Source organism: Dromiciops gliroides, chromosome 4 (assembly GCF_019393635.1).
Source record: "Dromiciops gliroides isolate mDroGli1 chromosome 4, mDroGli1.pri, whole genome shotgun sequence".
NCBI lineage: Eukaryota > Metazoa > Chordata > Mammalia > Microbiotheria > Microbiotheriidae > Dromiciops > Dromiciops gliroides.
This window is the reverse complement of record NC_057864.1, coordinates 255,046,312-255,065,075: the sequence shown is the minus strand read 5'-3', so window position 1 is coordinate 255,065,075 and position 18,764 is coordinate 255,046,312. Positions and strand designations below refer to the sequence as shown.

At 50.0% G+C, this 18,764-nt stretch overlaps 1 protein-coding gene across 3 annotated transcripts in view; it reads right to left on the bottom strand.

Annotated features, from left to right (window-relative positions):
• FOXP4 (forkhead box P4) overlaps nt 1-14,128 on the bottom strand; it is a 101,659-nt gene extending 87,531 nt beyond the window's left edge. For all 3 annotated transcript variants that reach the window (XM_043963492.1, XM_043963493.1, XM_043963494.1), the window contains exon 1: nt 13,994-14,128. The gene's annotated coding sequence lies outside the window, so the exon portion shown is untranslated. The remainder of the gene's footprint in view (nt 1-13,993) is intronic.
• Between the last annotated feature and the right edge of the window lie 4,636 nt (nt 14,129-18,764).

Here is an 18,764-nt window from a genome sequence, read left to right as displayed (position 1 = left end):
AAGACCCAACTCACATGCTAGCTCCTTCACAAAGCTCTCCATGATCCCCTCCTCACTAGTGAAGTAATCACTTCAGATTGTGAACTCTTTAAGGGACTGTCTTTTGCTGTTCTTTGTATCCTCAACACTTAGCACAGTGTCTGCCACATAGTAGGCTATTAATAAATGCTTATTGACTGACTTTTTCCTCCTCCCCTTTGGAGTTCATACAGTGCTTTGGTTGATAACTCTCTGATGCACCTCAAACCCTATTATATAACCATTTCTTGGTGTCTTGTCCCCCTACTGGACTGTGAGCTCCTCAAGGACCAGAACCAGGTCTTATCTAAATGTGAATTTGTTTGAGCACTTAGGGGATCACCAAGCTCAGAGCAGGCAAGTAAATATTCGTTATATCATGTTGTATCATTGTATTAGACAAGGATTCAGAGGAGGGAGAGATCACTGTGGACCAGAGTGGTCAGGAAACTCAGTGTACAAGCTTAGACCTGAGTTTCTAAAGGGCTGGTAAGAGTTAGAGCCAAGAGAATAAGGAAGAGGAAATAGAGACTGTGGGAATAAAGGAATGTACTAGGTGCAGACCAGTCTGGATGCAGGTCACTTAGCTGTGGTGTCACCTCCCAGGGAATACCCTAACCTGAAGAATCTTACATCTTTCCCATCCATCCGGACCAGTACTAGCATTATGTATTCCACCTCAGAGATGGTAGGGTGCTCCTTTCAAGAAGTCTTTTCGGAATTTGCCCTAATATCTTCCCCTCTCTTCACCTGATCAGCTGCCTCGGGCTTCCTCCAGCCAGTGGCTAGCCCTCCTCACTTCCCCACACATTGAGGGGAACAAACACACACCACCCTTGGCACAAGCTATGCAGGGCACACCCCCAGACACTTGCCAGACCGTCGCAGGGTAGGCTCCCCCTTCACTACTCATTTCCTGCCTTCATCTAGAAAAGAAGAATTAACCAAAAAAAAAGAAGAAGAAAAAGGGGAAAAAAAAAGACCCCACTCCATCTCATTAAGAAAGTAAACACAAGAGCCGTCTAAGTGTCTAATTAAGCTTCTAATTAGTCCCTGCTTGTTACTAATGCAAATTAGATTACTCCGCTTAACTACAGCATGTCCACAACACCCTTGTTAATTGCGGCCTTTTGAAATTAAATTACTCCCTAATTAGCATATCAAAGCCATTGATTCGGAGCCAGGAAAGATGAGGGCAGGAGAAGGCGAATGCCAAGTTTGGTTAATCAGAGACCGCTAATAAAATAGTGATGTCTTACGTGGGTGCTGAGTTTGGGGGTGCCCTATTGCAAAGGGGTAGGAGAAGCTTAGTCCAGGACCCCAGATATAGTTTGGGAGTCTGGCTCCTGAACGGAAGGACAGCACCAGGGAGCTCCAGGTGGGCACTGGGCAGTGGACGCTGGGCATGTAAGATCAGGCAAGTAGCCAACTGTAGCTCACCAGGGAGGGGCCTATCTTGTCATATTGGTCTGTCCACCCACTAGGCCTTGGTAAATATCTTCTCATCCTAATTCCTCTAAGCCTTTCTCTCTTCTCACCTCTTCCTCACCTTAAAAAATAAAATAAAATAAAATAAAAAAGCTGGCTGGCTCAGGGGAAAGTCCCAGGCATCAGAAGGCTTGGGTCCTAGTCTTTCACACTATCTGTATGGCCAAAGCCCTGTGCCTCTCTGAGACTCAGTTTCCTCGTCTGCAAAATGGGAACTGTAGTACTTTCACTACCTATCTTACTGGGTTGTGAGCTTCAAATTTGACCAGGCTTGTAAGCTGCAGAAAAATGTTACTTCCATTATCCGTATTATTTAGGGCTCTTGCTAAGGTGTGGCATCTACATGGGCACTGAATTTCAAGCACTGGATTCTCCCCACTCACCTCTCATTTTCCACCAACATCCAGAGAAGTTGAAGCCATCTCCATCCATCCACACCTGATGACTGCTCTCCTGTCCTTATCCTTTGGAGTTTCCTTTTTTCCTTCCTCACCTCTGAACAAGTTCTAAGGGGAAAGTTCTGGGGGACTGGATTGACAGGGTCTTTATGCCCTTCTACCCCAGCTAGATCTTGGGCCCCTTTCCCTCTCTCCCACTATGGGGCCCCCAAGACCTAGACCCACTCCAGGCATCTGTCTCTCTGGGGCCCCAGAATTTTGTCAGACTACCCTGGGCAGAATGCCAGAGGGAATAGGGACATCTTAGGGCATCTCTCACCACCTCCTTGTTCTGGCTAGCACCCAGCACCATGCAAAGCACATAGGAATCATTCAGTAAATACTCCATTGGTTGGATTCCAGACCAGGTTTGCTGAGCCTCAGGTTCCTACCCAGGCCTCTTTGCAGCAAAGATAAGGGTATTGGGTAGAAGTGAGTAAGGAGGGTGGTGTCATAGAAGACCGGGTTAGGAGGGACTTGGATTGTTTTGCCTTCATTCTCTGAGCTGAAAATCAACTTCCCCTGATACAGTCAGAAATGCTTGCCTGCCTCTAACCTCAGATAACACTCTGCACTTGCCTTCAGCTCATACTGTTCTGTTTGGCCCAATGATCACTGCATTGCTTTCTTGTTAATCCATCCTTCGTACAGGTGCCAAATTAAATTTAAAATTAAAACACATATCACACAATTCCCTTACTCAAAAATACTCACTAGCTCCCTACTGCTGATAGGGAAAAATGCTGATTCTTTGGTCCGGCATTAAAGACCCTCCAAAAATCAGTCTCCAATCCACCTTTCCAGCCTGCATTTTTTTTTTTTTTTTTTGGTGAGGCAATTGGGGTTAAGTGACTTGCCCAGGGTCACACAGCTAGTAAGTGTTAAGTGTCTGAGGCCAGACTTGAACTCAGGTCCTCCTGACTCCAGGGCTGGTGCTCTATCCACTGTGTCACCTAGCTGCCCCCTGCCACCTAGCTGCCCCTCCAACCTGCATTCTTAACCAAACAGGACCATAAGCCATTCGGAGAGCTTGCCCTACAAATGCAAGCTCTCTGAGATCTCTTTTATCTCTAGTATCTAGAATAGTGCCTGACACATTAATAAATGATTATTGAATAAAATGAGAAAACTGAGACCCAGAGATGGAAATGACTTGCCCAGGGTCACACAGCTTGTGCCAGTCAGTACTAGAAACTAGTTCTAACTCCAGATCCAGTGTGTTAGGTGTCCCAGTGGCCTCCAGCTGTTCCTTTCACCCAGAAATGGGTTGATAATGACCTGAAAGGTTCAGTTCTTGTGGCTTCCTAGGGGGAGGGAGGGGGGAGCAGGGCTCCCTCTCAGCCAGGAGGTAAAGGTAGGTAGAAATATTGGATCTTCTACCCCTGCCACTCCCTTCCCTTGGCAGGCGTTGGGGCCTGAGTCAAAGGGCAGCTACCTGAGCTCCTCCATAAGGCAGGGGCACAGCGGGTGACACCCAGATTTCTCGTTGAGGGATTTTTATTTATTTATTTAGGTGGGAAATAAACACGGGATGAGTGAGAAGGGAAGGCATAGGCAGAGACGCTGAGAGACAGAAATGTGCAGTGGGAGAGGTGGACAGCCCTGCAGCAGCCTGGCAGGAGCTGCTGGCATCAGGAAGCCCGATTCCGTTGGTTTTATTTTAGGAGATGAGTGAAATTAAAAGAGAGAAAAAGAGAAAGAGAAATGAAGTGGGGGGTGGGGTGGGGAGAGGATACAAGCAGAGGGAGGGGGGCACTCTGGTGTCCCATAGAGGAGTATGTGTGTGGGGGGAGACAAGACAGCAGTGCACAAGGGCCCAGCCGCTCCCCCCACCCCACCCCTGCCGCACTGAGCTCTCTCCCAACGAGATTCAATTAATTGATAAGAAGAGGCATCAAATTAATTTCTCGAGGATGTGAGATTCTGATGAAGGGAAATCTCCTCGATGGGAATCAGAGAGGAAGGGGAAGAAGGAGGAGGGGACACAGCCCTCTCTAATCAGGCTTCAGCTACTTAATTGGGGGGGGCGTCCCTACTCTCTCCTAGACCTCATTGTCCCCCCACCCACACTCCACTTTGGGAGGAAACACTGTGGGGTTGGGTTCTGGACATGTCAGAAAAGCAGTACTCCTCTTGCCTCTGCCAGCCCCTCTATTTCCTCAAGAAATCCGAAGGGCCATGGTCCAGAAGAAGGAATGGGCCAATGGACTAGGCTGGCTATTTCAGGCTGCGATTTGGGCAAAGCAGCCTGTGTACTTAAGTGTGTGTTCCCACAGTTTGTAGCTTCTTGATAGCTACACTCAACACTTCCAGAGGGCATGAAAGTTCACAAGGCATTTGTCCTGGGTGCAATTATTTTATTCTTCTGAGGACAGAAAATAGAAAATTCCATGCCAACCCCTCAGCTACTTTTCCTTTCTCTTCCAGACAGATATCCCCGGAGAGATGGGAGTCTAGCCCCTGCTCTCAGGGAGCTTCAACTCTGAGAGATCAAGCACTTACCAACTTTAGACTTCCAGGGTCATTAGATTCAATCCCCTTATCTTACAGATGGAGTAACTGAGGTCCCAGGAATGACTTGTCCAAAGTCAAACAGATAAAAAATAAAGATTCAAACCCCAGATCCAGAGTCTTCTATTATACCATGCTGCCTCCCAAGTAAAACATTTACCTAGAGCAAAGAGGCTTTGGGTAGTGAGTGTGAGGAGTGAGACATAGGAAGTCTTTTTCTCTTGATGTGTTAGAGAATATCACCTCCTGGAGGAGGTGATATTCTCAGACTTATAGAATTCAGGCCCCAGGGCACAGGAGAAACAGGGTGGTCCAATGGAAAGGGTATGGGATTCTGAATCAGGGAACCCGGGTTCAGATCCAGATTCTGCCGTTTGCTGCCCATGTGACTTTGTTCATGTCACTTGCTCTTCTTTGGGCTTCAGTTACCCCTCTAGAAAATGAGGGGGTTGGATGCGATGCATCTCCAAAGTCTCTTCCAACTCTAACCCCCCAATTGTATTTTCTGATATTCCCATGAAACCTTTAGTGACAAACCAATGAGTCCTCATTAAAATTTTGGGTGCCCTCTTCAAGTTAGGGTACTCATTCTCTTCCTCTCCTAACCTGTCTTTGCCCCACCCTCCTGGCAAACCACGATGTCCCCATTCCCCTTCCTGGAGTTGGATTCAGTTCAGGGATGATGCTACCTGTTCTAGTCCCAGGGAAACCTCAGACAGCCTCTCTGGTCCCACCAGGCACTCCAAAGGACAGGATCCAGTAGGGGAAGAAGCATTGCTTCAGCTCTAGTACCAAACAGAGCTGCCATGCCACCCTCCCCCACCCCCTTGGTAGCAGACCCTTACAAAAAATGCTCAGAGAAGAAAAGAAAGGAAAAGGAGAGAGCAGGTCCTTTCTGATCTCCTTTTCTCTGCCCACCCCTACCCCTCGTGTGAATACTAAAAAACAAAACAAAAAAACCCCACACACAAATGAAGTAGTCAGGGAGGAAAGAAAGGGAAGGGGGGCAACTGTCAGTGCTCATCCTGCAGACAAAATAGGAATGGGGTAGTGGCCACAGACTCCAAAGGGTCCCCAATAATGAAAACACATATTCACAGCAATTTAAAGTCTCTAAAGCACTTTCCTCCCAATAATTTTGTGAAAAAGTCAGGGTTCTACATTTCCTCCCAGTAGTAAATCCTATGATCCTCATTCTAAGGTGAAAGTACTTACACAGGCTCACACAGGCTTGTTGGATACAAGGCAAATCCATTGTTCTCTGTCCTATACACAGCTGCCAGATTCACCTCAGAAATGCAGCTCAAACCCCTCCAGAAAGTGTGAACAATCGACATTTCACTACAGAAGGGTGTGAGTCTAAAAGGGAATTCTATACCATCACACCTTGAGGGATCTCACCACTTGCTGGGAGAGGTTCTCAGTTCTCAAAGCCTAAGGTCCTAAGGGCTTAAGGGCTTTTTGTTACTCTGCATCCCTCTTGCTCTTAGCCTTGTGTGTGCCCTGAACGGAACACAGGCTTTTTTTTTTTTTGTAAATATGTGTTAAGGGTTAGGCAGCATATACTGCAGGAGAACACAGACCAAGGATCTTGGTTCAATCCTGACTCTGCCATTTTCTACCTGTGTGACCCTGGGCAAATCATGCCACCTCTCCACCTCAGTTCCCCTATCTCTAAAAAAAAAAAATAAATTTAAAATGAGCAGTTGGCCTATGTGACCTCCAGCTTTAAATCAATGGTGCTCTAAAGTTAGCCAGAGACCTTCACTTCCCTTGGCTAATGGAAAATGCCCTTCTCCTACCCACTTTCCAGATCTTTCCCCATCCCCCATTACCAGTACCCTCCCTCCCCACTTTGGGGAATTAGAGGATTTAGAACAGAAAGCGACTGAAGAGATCATCTAAGTCTACCTTTCACATAGTTCAGAGCTTGTGGCTTCCACCCAGGCCCCAGTTGCTCCACCAAAGGCACCCCTAATCTTTATTTGAATTTAAAATACAAACCACTCCTCCTAAAATGCCTTTCTAACCAAGTACTAGATAGGAAGGCAGAAATTTGTTACAATCCTTCCCACAGCTGTTACTGTCCTCCCTTCTCACCCTTTACCCAAAACCTGAACAACACACACACACACACACACACACACACACACCCCAGTACCAACACCAATACCCTCTACCTCTGGGTACAGAGAACAGGAGAGAGATCTGCCTGGAGAAAAGCAGAGGAGTGGTGAGGTAGGTGGGTTGAAAACCTTTGGCAAGACTGAGATCTGGCTGACCCAGGTGGAGAGAGGAAGCACTGGGCAATGGCCCTTGTGGAGAGCTTGGGTAAGACATAGAGTTAAAAGAACAGAAGTCTGGGGTTAGAATTATCAGACTTTAGCCAGGGTAGGGTATTAATAGAAAGTTCAATAGAGTTTTGAACTATAAAATACTTCAGAGAACATCTAGGCCAGCCAGATGATTTTACAAATAAAGAAACTGAGGCTTAGGGCTATGGAGTAACTTGCTCAAAGTCACACAGCTATGGAATGAGACATGGCTTCAGGAAGATGGCATCTCACCCTCTTTCCATCCTGGTCCTGGAAGCCAGTCATAGGTCCCTTGAGGAAGTAGCCTCTGGGATCAGACCCCTAATATTCTGCAGCAGCTTGGACCTTGGAGTTCAAGGAGGGAACACAGGGGAATTAGAAGGGACAGCCCAAGAGATCAGCAAAGATCTGTCATGAGTGATGCAAATGTTCGGGGAACCAGACACGGATGGAGAGGGAGTGATGGAGAGGAAAGGAGTGAGGAAGTGAGGAGATGGGGAAACAAGTCAGGAACTAGAGGAAAAGGGACCAAGGGCAGTGGAGGTGACAAGAGGGAGTACCGGTGGCTGAGGAAGAGAGGTATCCAGGCTCTCCTATGGCCTCTCTTTCTTGGGGTCCCTCCACTCCCAGTTTTCCATCCTCAGGAGGTCTGAAGCCACACAAAGTCTATGTACCAGGATGAAAGAAGAGATCTGTCTCTATTTCCCATCCTCTCCCTCGATCTGGGCAGCACCAGGAGATTGGAGAGTGGGGAAGGGGTGAAGAGGAGGTGATCTCTGGGTAGCCAGACATCCAGGGGTCAGATCAAGTAGCTCTGACAATCCCAGGCTCCTTTGTTGTGTCCTCAGACTCCCAGAGTCCCAAGGAGCACAATTGTTCTGTCAGGGCATGGAGGAAGAGAACGTCACTTTAACACTGAGACCCCAAGATATCCACATCTGAGGCAGATTTAGGTTGTTTCCTCTCCCTATTGTCATGTCCAGCTTGAGCCCCATAGTTTAGGGTCCCTAAAGATGGCATCACAGGAGCCCAGAGAGCCCTGATTCCAGACAAGATGAGGTAAAGCCAGGAAGTAGGATGATGAAGAAGGTGATGCAGGTACCCTCATGCAGGGGAACCAGGATAAATATGCTTTCTTTTTCTTCCTTCTTCTCTCTGCCTTTATCTAGAGTGGTGAGACTGAGACTCCCAAACTGGCCAAATCCATTTGATATTAATTTTATGTACACGGGCATCTTTTTAAAAGGAGATGGTGGCATGCAGTGGTCAGAAGGGGACAGTGATTTCCACCTTCCTCCATTGGTTTCCTCTAATCATTTCCTTCTGTCTCCTAGAAGGGAAGGAAAGGGAAGGGAAGGGAAGAGAGGGGAGGGGAGGGGAGGAGAGGGGAGGAGAGGGGAGGGGAGGGGAGAAGAGAAAGGAGGGGAGAGGAGAAAGGAGGGGAGGGAAAAAGGGAAGGGAGGGGAGGAGAGGAGAGGAGAAAGGAGGGGAGGGGAAAAGGGAAGGGAGGGGAGGGGAGGAGAGGAGAAAGGAGGGGAGGGGAGAAAGGAGGGGAGGGGAAAAGGGAAGGGAGGGGAGGGGACAGCTGCACCCAGTTCAGTCTTTCTGTTACAACAGAGGAAGAGAAAACTGCTAGTTCAGTTCTGAGTGTGAGGGGAAGGGAGTTGATGATAAGGGAGAGAGAAGAAATCATTTTCCAGATGGGGAAAGTGAGGCACTTAGAAGTCCAGTCTCTTGCTCAAGGTCACACAGGTAGTAGGTGGTAGAACCAGAATTCAAGTCCATATCTTCCACTGCTTTTTCCCTCCAGGCCAAAAATGTAATTACTGAACCAGTCACTCATTCTCTAGGCACTGGAAATTGCACAGGGTATACGGCCTTCAGAAGCAATAGAAAAGGCCCAGAAACTAAGAGCTGGGAATACTGAGTGGAGATGCCTTGAAGCATCCTTCTGTAGTGCCTCATACAATTGCCAACTTTCCAAGATCCCAGGCTATTCTGCCTCCTTTTAAAGACCTGACTATTTAGGCAGGTAAGTTCCAGGAGAGGGGAAGGGAGGGGAGGACAGGGAAAGACAGGGGGAGGGAGGGGAGGAGAGGAAGAGAGGAGAGAGGGAGGGGAGAGCCTGTTTGAGAAATTCTTGCAATCAGAACCTTCCATTTCCCTTCTCTCCTCTTCAAGGGTAGGGGCAGTCAGGAGGAGGTAACTAATTGCATCACCATTAACTAACCCCTCCGGTACACATTTTCTATTCATCAACTCATAAAGGGCTTGAGCCCTTATAGTCACGATTTTATCTGTGTCCAAAGAAATCCCACTGGCCTTTGGTCTCCTCTTTCCATGGCTGCCTTCTACCCTGAAGTTCTAGACCAACCAGACTCTTACTATAGCTCGTTGAATTTAACATATATTTATGAAGTGCTGTGTGCCTAGAACAGTCCTGCTAGGTATAGTCTGCAGAGCCTCTGAGAGATGTAGAAGAATCCCAGAACCACTCAATGTCAGAACTGAAGGAGAGAAGGGTTTGGGGGGGGGGGGCGGGGACCTTGGAATACAGAATATTAGAACATAGTTGGTAGAATATCTGAACTAAGGAATCTCACAAAATAGAATGTTACAACTCAGAAGCAAAAAATATTCAAGCTGGGAGGGATATTGGATGCCATCTAGTCGATTATCTGTATTCTACAAATACAAAAACCAGGGCCAAAAAGATTAACTGGTTTGCCCAAGATCACACATCCCATTAGCGTCAGAGCTGGGACGGGAAGCCAGCTCCGATGCCCAGCTCTCCACAGCATCACAGATTGGGTATGTTCCATGTAAGAGTTTATAATCTAGTGGGGGGGGGGAGGCACACACATGAAATATCTGAGTAACAATTCATAGGATCATAATCGATTTTGGAACCTCAGGGTCAATGAAATAGCCAGCACTTATTTATTAAGCACCTACTATGAGTCAGGCATTGTGTTCATGCTAGTAGGTCCATACGCCACCCCCACCTGGCAGATGAGGAACAGAGGCCCAGAGCGGCTTGCTCATGGTTGGTCCACAGGTAATAAGTGGGAGATGTGGATCTGAACTAACATCCTCCAGCTCCATTTCCGGAGTCTCCACTGTCACACAATTCCAAGGTAGGACTAGAGCTTGTACCTAAGGGGGACGTGTAGGGTGAAATCAGTCTGGGAAGGCTTTTGGGAAGAGCTGAATCTCAGAATGCCCCTCCCCCACCTCCCCTCCAACCTGGCTCTCTCTCATCCAAGCTCACAGATTTTTAAGGCCAGATAGTGAATATGCTGAACCTAACAGAAGAGTGCTAGGGATTGAACATTGAGCAAGGGGAGAACCCTATACATTTTGCTGTACTCCTCAGTCGTAAGGAAGAAGCTTCCCCTAAGACCACAGAGGATCTTTCTGGATCAAAAACAGCTCAAGGATCCAGGGCTTTTTTTTTTTGGGGGGGGGGGCGGAGTTAGTATCAGGGAGCAAGGATTACTCTCCTGCTCTGGTAACTGCAGCAGGCATGACTGGGAGCAAGGCCCTTACTTCTTTAGGCCCAGGTCAGTAATGTCCTGAGACCCTTGGGGGAACTAAGATGTTTGGGGGGGGGGGGATGTATGAGAGGAAGGACAGACACGACCAGCTCCGTTTAACTTTGCAGGGGGTTGTTGGGGAGTAGAGGCAAGGCAGCCCGGATGCAAGTTGGCTCCCGCCCGCCCATGGGCGTTTCCCCTTCCCATTGCCAGGCTCTCAGCCTGCAGGGCTCAAGGGTTCCCCAGTCCTTCAGCTTCCGAACTTCCGAGATAAACGTCTGGGACATTTAAAGAAAAAGTTTTTAAAAATGTTTGATTAAAATTTTTTTTAAAAAGACCCTCCCTGAGGTTGATGACAGGAGAGAAGGTTGCTATCCGTTCTCTTTTCCCCAAGGCGCCCCCCCTCCCACTCCCACCCACCCCTCCATCCCCTTCTCAAAGCAGGAGAGGAACTGGGGGGGGGGGGAGATTGGTAATGAGTGCTGATGGGGTGGGGCGTGAGGAAGACGGGAGCAGCGACTTGTCAAGGCGGAACTCATCTGATCTAAGCTCTACTTTGCGAATTCTAAAAGTGTATGTATTTAGACGGGGAGGAGGGTTGAAAGTGTGTGTATGGGAAGCAGTAAGATACCTGCCTTGTCACCCTGACCCCCGAGACCCATAGTGAGCTGGAGTGTGGGTGGAAAAGACAGAGATCCAGAGACAGATTTTTCAAGAAACTGAGGGAGAAAGAGACTGAAGCAGCCCAGGAGAAAAAGCTGCAAAGAGAACGAGTTTACTTCCTTCTGCGTCTGGGGGTCTCTCTTGCAAGGTGACAAAAGACGCTCTCGGCCTGCAGCGCAAAATTTCAAAACAAAGTTTCTCAACTTAAAAACAATGAAAACCTTCACATCCTCTCAGAACAGCTTGTCCCGGGGGATTGGGGGGTGGGGGTGGGGGAGTAGGGGAAGACCTGCAGTATTTGTGAGGCAAAAAAGCCGGGATGGTAGAGATGCGGGCTAATGGGTGTTGAAGTAGGCACTGACATTCCATCCCAGAGTGCAGGCTTCCGCCATATTCCAATACCTCGGCCTGCCCACAGCCGCCGCACCCGGGCCTTTGGGTGGCGCTTGACCCCAAGCAAGGAGAACAAAAGTGGAGAGACCCAAAAAAGGTGCTGGAGCTGGAAGACTTAACTTGCCCTAGGGGCTTCCCCCGCAGTCCTGGTATCCCCATGGCAGGCAGTCCCAAAAAGCCAACTTGTGTAGACTCGGAATGGCCCCAGGGCTCCCAGCCGAGCTGCAGGGTCCAGGTCGTGAGGAGCAATTTCTCTGGAATCTCCAGGATGAAAGTAGAGTGAACTCCGGTGACTAAATTACCCAAATAATTGTTTCAATTCCGTGGGCTTGGCTTAACTTTGGCTGCAGGAACCGGGTCCAAACTCCCGGTCCTTCTCTCCTCTACACAGCTCCTGCAGCTGTGGCCCAAAGTGGTGTTTCGGCATCTGACTCTTGGGACTAGCTAGAATCATCCCTGACTTCAGCTATCCTCCGAAAGGTCCAGAACTACAAACGCTAGGAAGGGATTTACCTTCAGGCTAAGGGAGCCTTAGCCTGTCCCCAGATGGAATATATCTATTTATTCGTCGGGGTAAAAAAAACCAAAAAAAACAAAAACAAAACCGGCCTGGTCAGACAGAAGGAACCAAGAACTTGGGGTGATGATCCTTAAATAGGGCAAAAACCCGCATTAGCCAAAAGAGCATTTTCTCGAATCCCCTCTAGATAGTAATCTCAGTTCTTCCCTTTTTGGAAAGTGGAGGGTGGGGGGAAGGCCAGAAGACCTGACGTCTCCCATCCTTTTTCTTCCCTTTATCCTCCCTTCATTCCGTGCAGGGTCCCCTCACTTGGTCCTTCTCTCCAGATGCGGAAAGTTGGTTGGGAAATTCGTCGGGTTCATCTATGGCTGGGGGACTGGCAGGCAGCCACTTCGATAGCACCCAGTTATACCCCAGTACCTTCGATGGCGACATGAGTGAAAACTGGGGACAAGGGGGTCGTGTAGGGGTGGGAGAGAGATGAGAAAGAGCAGAAAGAGGAGAGAGGGGGTTTCTGAGGTCAAGTTCTGGGGAGATGTCATCATTTCACCCTCTCGGTCTCGTCGTCTCCCCCATTTCACTCACTCTCACAATCTCCCGGGGGCCTCTCATTTTAACAGGAGAGGAAAGGGAATGCGGAGCAGCCCGGAAGCTCGGAATCCGCTTCGGACGAAATGACAAACTCTCGGGGGTCGGGGAAGAGGGCAAGGTACAGAGAGGAGGACTGAGAAATAGGGAGAAGGGGAGTTGTGAGACACTTGTTAGGCAGAAAGAAAGAGTACCTGACCCTTGAGGGACGCACTCAAGCGCCCAACATCCTCACACCCCAGTCCAGGACCTGGCGCAGCCTAAGTTTGCTCTTCGTTTCTCTGACATAGGGCCCGAGGGAGACAGGATGCGGGGTGTGAAGACTTCATGGGGTGGGTGGGGGGGACTACTTGGACTATAAGGGGAAAGATACCCAAAGCAACACGTAGGTGGGGGCTGTCTTATTAGGTCACACCCCCCCCAATACTCCTCCCTGCTAGGATTCCAGTCTGGCGACTGTCCTGGTTGGTCCTCCCGGCAAAACCCTTCTTGCCTCTCTTCGCCAACCTCGTAGGGGGGCATCATGGACAAGGGTGCTTGGAGCCAGGGAAGCAGTTGGACAGCTCAGTCCCTCCCTCCAGACCCATTTGAGGTAGGTACCTCCCCGACCGGAGACTCCCAGGTCTTCGAGAAGTTTTTCCTTCCCATCTCAGTCCCAACTTGGAGACTGATCCAGGGTATTGGGTGGGGGTGGAGGAACGCCTCAAGACCATACGCTGTCCATAGATGCATGGGAATCCATTTTTCCTGAGTTTTTGGACTTAGTAAAACCAGATCCCTTTCTTAAAGAAACTTAAGCGGCTCCTAGCTCCCAGCTGCACTACAAACCCCACAACCACAGCTCTGCCCTAAAAGGAGAGTCCGGCACAGACGGGGTGGGGTGGGGGGCTAGGGAGGAGGGGGAGGACGGAGCAGGCCCCTGTAATTCACTCTCCCTTCAGTCCAGCAAAGTCCCAGCCGGGAAGTTGTCTTTGTCTGACTCCCGGCTCCAAGGGGGTCCGCTTCCTCCTTCCCCCCCCCCCCAGTAACCCAGCCCTGGAGGAGGCGGAGCCAACGCCTTGGCATCGTGAAGGAGGGGTAAGGGGGGGGTCTGCCAAGGTGAAGAGATCGGGTGGGGGCGGGCTAAGTAGCCTCTTCCCGGGATGGGGGTTGCGACTCCGACGGTTCCCCGCCCCCACTGACCGGCTGCCCCCACCTGTTCCCTCGACAAGGCTAGGACTAGGCTCAGTGGGGGGGGGGAGCGGCAAGAAAAGGGGTACTGGGACGAGGGGCGCTAGTATCTGCGCGATGTGGTCATTGCTGGGCAAAGCACCCCATCTCAAGATTTTTTAAAAAGTCAGTACGAAGCCCGGCCCAGTTCCGTCTCCCGGCAGTTTGCAAACACAAAGTGAGTGGTGAGTGAGTGAGTGAGTGAGTGAGTGAGTGAGCGAGCGCGAGCTTCTTGCTCTCTGCCCACTCCGCCCCCCAGACCCCGGGGCCCCCACCGCCCCACCTCCTGCCCCCCTCCCGGGCCCCAGCACGTACCTGTCCGGGCTCCGAGGCTCCACTCTGGGTTCCGGATCCCTCAGCCCGCCCGGGGCATGGGGCTCTCGCTCCGGCCGCTGCCCCGGCCCTGCCGCCGCCGCCTCCTGCTCCTGTTCCTGCTCGGGCTCCGGCTCCGACTCCGACTCCGCCGTCTCCCCCTCCCCCCGGGGCAGCCCCGCGCGGCTCTCGGCTCCGGCGCCCGGCGCCCTAGCCCCTCCGGGGCATCGCACTGGGGGGGCGGCTCCCGCTCGGACTCAGGCTCGGGCTTGGGCTCGGGCTCCGGCTCCGGCTCCGGCTCCCTTTCGGGCTCCGGCTCCTCGCTCCCCGCTCCGCTCGCTCGCTTCTTCTCCTTCTCGCGTCCTCCGCTCCTCTCCGCTCCTCCGGACCCCGGCGTCCCCGCCCCCGGCCCAGCCCTTGTTCCGGCCCCGGCTCCTCCCCGCCTCCGCTGCCGCCTCCGCCGCGCCCTCCCGGGGCTCGGAGCGGGAGGAGGGGGGGGCTCCGTCCTGGGCCGTCCGGCGGCGCTGTCCAGTGCAGAGGGGCAGGCGGCTCGGGACTCCGGGCTAGGGGGCTGCGACTGAGCAGGGGCTGCGAGTGAGTGACTGCGAGCAGGAGGGGGCGGGGGCAGGAGGAGGAGGAGGAGGAGGAGGAGGAGGAGGAGGAGGAGGAGGAGGAGGAGGAGGAGGAGGAGGAGGGAGGAGGGGAGGGAGAGGAGGGAGGGAAGGGAGGGGAGGGAGGGAGCAAACCAGGGAGGGAGAGAGGGAGAAAGGGAGGGAGACAGGCAGGGAGGGAGGGAAGAAGGGGGGGAGACTAACTTCCAGAGCTACCATAATTCATCTAAAACAGGTGCAGCCGCTTTCACTCTTACTGAAATAAGACGCGGGAGAGGAAAGACTAGGAGAGCAGAGGCTTTTGGGGAAGAGTGGGAAGCCGAGAGAGAGGGAGGAGAACTCGGGGTACGGGTCTGTAAGATTTCCGGACCAGAAGGAGAACGCGGGGATACCTCGGCGACAGCCTTTTCTTACTTTGATTCTTTTCTGGGCTCTATCCTCTCCTCACCCCCTCCCCCAACTGCCTACCCCCTCAAGCCAACCTCGGGGTGCACGTTCTAACTCAGACAGCCTCCCCTAGTTCGCTGCTGATTGACGATCGTATTCGCCCTAGAGCTGGAGCAGCTGTCCAGCGCGGACCCCAGCCTCTAACCCCCCCGGCCACCCTCATCAGATCCAGGAGGCAGGGGTCCGGAATGGGAGGTGTGGAGTGGACTTCTGTGGGGTTAAGCAGCTCTAGACCCCCCGAACCTCTGGCTTCGCGATCTCTCCAGGCGCGCTCCGAAGCTACAACTCAGAGGCTGCTGCATTTCAGGGCGTTTTCTTAGAGAGGAGTTTGGGTAACCAGCTTTGAAATACACTGGGGAACCGGTCAGTAGATATAGTTCGACCCGATTAAAGAGAAGTGGGAACTACAAGAAATTATTCAGATAATTTATGTTTAGAACAGCCGCGGGCGGGGGAGGTGGTTAGGGTGGGAACTGGGGAGAACTATTTCTTTGTATAGGTGCTCAGAGAAACCAGTTGAACTGTCTGGTTCCCTGTGGGGAAGGGAGAAGAAAACGCCCCACTAGGACCCGGAAAAGAGGTCAGGGTTGGAATTGGAACTCTTCTGGGAGGTTAGAGGTGTGGGTGGGTGGGGAGGTGGAGAGGGGGGTGGTTGGCGTGGAAGGAAGGAGCAATCCCTTCCCTCTTCACCTAAAAGATCAGTCCAGCCAAACTGGACCATTTTTTTCTTCCTAACATGGTACTCCAATCTTCTGTCTCCTTACCTTTGTATCAGCTGTCCCCCGTGTCTGGAATGCACTCTGTTCTCATTCCACATCTTAGACTCCCTAGTTTCCTTCAGTTCACCTCAAGCACCACCATTCCCGATTCTGCCCCCTGCCAGTATCTCCCCTTCCCTCAAAACACACACACACACACACACACACACACACACACACACACACAAACACACGATGAATTTTGTAGAGGGAGACGCATAGCAGCCAACAGATAGAGGCAACTGGACCTGGAGAAGTCATTTAACTTTCCGGTGCTCCAGACACCTCTCAAAAAATATAGTTTGGAGAGCAGGTACCCACCTGCATTGGCAAATGATGAAACTGCTTACCTGGAGCTCCCTACACAGATGTAATCACAAGTCTGGTAAAAGTGTGTATACACATATATAAACAGGTATGTATAATCGCGTGTATGTAGATATATTTTCTGTAAACTTATATATTCAACATGTTGTATCCTTTTAAAGAATGTAAACTCTTTAAGGCAGTTTCTTTTGTGTATCTGTATGTCCCCAGAGCTTTTGCACAGTGCTTGGCACCGTGACTCCATTTGGGGTTTTCTTGCCAGAGATGCTGGAGAGATTTGCCATCTCTTTCTCCAGCTTATTTTACAGATGAGGAAACTGAGGCAAACAGGGCTAAGTAACTTGCCCAGAGTCACACAGCTAGTGTCTGAGGTTGGATTTGAACTCAGGAAGTGGAGTCTTCTTTCCTGACTCCAGGCCCAACGCTCTATCCACCATGCCACCTAGTTACCCTATACCAAGGCTTCTTAAACTGTGGGTCGAGACCCCTTATGAGACTGCATAACTGAATGTGGGGGTCATGAAGAATTTGGCACTTAATATTTGATTTGTATACCTATTTAATATACCAGTTATACCCCAGGTCGTGTAGAAATTTCTCCCATGAAAAGGGGTTGTGAGTGGAAAAAGTTTAAGAAGTCCTTCCCTGTACCACCTAGCTGGCACATAATAGACAATTAATAAATGCATGTTGATTGCATGAAAGGGACCTTAGAGATAATGTAGTACTTCTCTCTCATTTCACAGAAAAGGAAACTGAGGCCCATGTGACTTGTTCAAGGTTACACAATGGGTAGAGTAGAAGAAAAGGTATCAGAACCAAGATGTCCTGCCTCAGGCTTTGGGTTTTTCGCTCTAATACGTTGCTTCTCTCCCTTGGGAGGTCACTGACCCAAATTTGAGTCTTAGTTTTGTCATTTACTAGTGTATGAACCCAGGCAAGTTGCTGGACCTCTCGGAGCCTTGCTTTCATGACCTATAAAATAAGAATGACAATACACTTGGTTTGGTGGAAAGCATTGTGTCCATCTAGAAGTCTATACAAATGTGAGCTATTATTGCTAAGGAATTCCAGGGCCCTGTGTCCATAGTTTAAAGAGCCACTAGGAACACTGCTATGGGGAGCCTAATGCCAGCAAGCGGGCAGACCAAGCTGTAGGTCACCCCCTTGGGAAGCTCACATTCCAATTCAAATAAACCAGATGGACCCAGGAGTAGAACATGGGGTGATGACCTGGTCCAGATCACGCCAGGCAGGGAAGTCGGAAATTGTTTAAAAGTCAGAAGGGATCTCAAGCCATGAAGTTCATCCTGTACCTGGCTGAGAATCTTCTCTACAAGAACCAACCTGGGTTTGGAGAGCTCTACTGAGAGACAACCCATTGAACTTTGGGTGGCTCTATTCGTGAGCAAACAAGGGTTCTTAGATGGCACCTGCCTCAGCACCTCATCAGCTTCCTCCCAGGGTGCCTTGTTCTGTTCTCTGGGGCCAAGCAGAAAAAGCCCCATCTCTCCCCCCACTGACCGCTCTTCAAATATTTGAAGCCAGTCATTGAATGATCATTTGCCTGTCCTGCAAATACATACACACATAACACATGTTAAGTTTATACAAACATATGTGAACACATGTACCTAACTATACCTATTTTACATATATATGTGTGTGTGTGTTATATAATACCTGTTCTCTTCTCCCAACTAAACAAACACAAGTTGCTTTCATAATTCCTTATACATGATGATCTCAAGGTCCTTTCTCATCCAGGTTGCCATTCCTCCAGATGATCCCTGTCTTATCAATGTTCTTCCTAAACTGTAGTGCCCAAAACTGAACACAATAACTCCGGATGTTATCTAACCAGGGTAGCAGAGTACATGGGGACTGTCACCTTCAAGATCTCCTGGACATCTATGCCTTTCTTAAAGCAGCTAGGTGGGGCAGTGGATAGAGCCCTGGATCTGGAGTCAGAAGTTGATTGTTTCCGTCTTGTCTGACTCTTCCTGACTCTGTTTGGGGTTTCTTGGCAAAGAAACTGGAATGGTTTGCCATTTCCTTCTCGGGTTCTTTTTATAGATGAAGAACTGGAGTCAGGAAGACCTGAATTCAAATCTAGCCTCAGGCACTTATAGCTTTGTGACCCTGAACAAGTCATTTAACCTCTATCTGTCTCAATTTCTTAGTGGACAGAATACCAGCCCTGGAGTCAGAAAGACTTCTCTTCTTGGGTTCAAATCCAGCCTCAGACACTTACTACTTCTGTGAGCCTGGGCAAGTCACTTCACCCTCTTTGCCTCAGTTTCCTCATCTGTAAGATGAGCTGGAGTAGGAACTGGCAAACCACTCCAGTATCTCTGCCAAGAAAACCCCAAATGGGGTCATGAAGAGTCAAACATGACTGAAACAAAAAAGCCTATACAAAATGGCACCCAACTCCCAGGTTATTGTAAGGATCAAATGAGAGGATATTTGTAAAATACTATATAATTGCTAACTATTTTTATTAGTAATGCAGCCTAAGTTTCTGTTTGTTTAAGACTGAGATCATGGGTGGCTAGGTGGCGCAATGGATAAAGCACCGGCCCTGAATTCAGGAGTACCTGAGTTCAAATCTGGCCTCAGACACTTGAC